We start from the raw sequence: 488 nt of genomic DNA, 5'->3' as shown, positions 1-488 counted from the left end.
TCGGGAGAAGTCAGCTAATAAAATTACGAAATAAAAGTTAAATCATCAAAAGTCTTTATTAAATGCTGACTTTGATACTACAAAATGAAAGAAAGAAATTCATAATTTTTCCTTTCCAAGGACTGCCCTGCAGTTCATCCCAAACAATAAACGCCTGACTCCAAAACAATGGACCTTCTGCGTACCTTCCGATTCCTCCTTTGCAGTCTCTGATCTTTGCGCGTCCAAACAGGCACTCCAAATGTAACAATTTTCACTCAGCCAAGATCCATGGTACCCACTTTAGTTTATGTACTTCTCCTCCATGACCCGCGTAAGAAGTAAACAGCTAACAGCATCATAAACTCTTGTCTTGACCATGTGTTGTGTTTCGAATCCGAGAAACGAAGCTTCGAATCTCCACAAAATTGTGATTACATATTTTTTGTTTCGAGAAAGTCAATTCGATTGTTATTTGTTGTAACACAGAGCAAGAATTTTGTTCTAGC

The 488-nt window shown here is 37.9% G+C and overlaps 1 protein-coding gene across 1 annotated transcript in view; it reads right to left on the bottom strand.

Annotated features, from left to right (window-relative positions):
* Positions 1–380, bottom strand: part of LOC119591352 (glucose dehydrogenase [FAD, quinone]-like) — a gene marked incomplete at its 3' end in the record, with an annotated part of 95822 nt that extends 95442 nt beyond the window's left edge. Inside the window, 1 exon segment of the mRNA XM_037940088.1 lies at positions 186–380.
* Positions 381–488: the final 108 nt, after the last annotated feature.

This window comes from Penaeus monodon, chromosome 28, assembly GCF_015228065.2.
Source record: "Penaeus monodon isolate SGIC_2016 chromosome 28, NSTDA_Pmon_1, whole genome shotgun sequence".
In the NCBI taxonomy this organism is placed as follows: domain Eukaryota; kingdom Metazoa; phylum Arthropoda; class Malacostraca; order Decapoda; family Penaeidae; genus Penaeus; species Penaeus monodon.
Note: the sequence above shows the minus strand (reverse complement) of the source record. Positions and strands in the feature narration are given on the sequence as shown.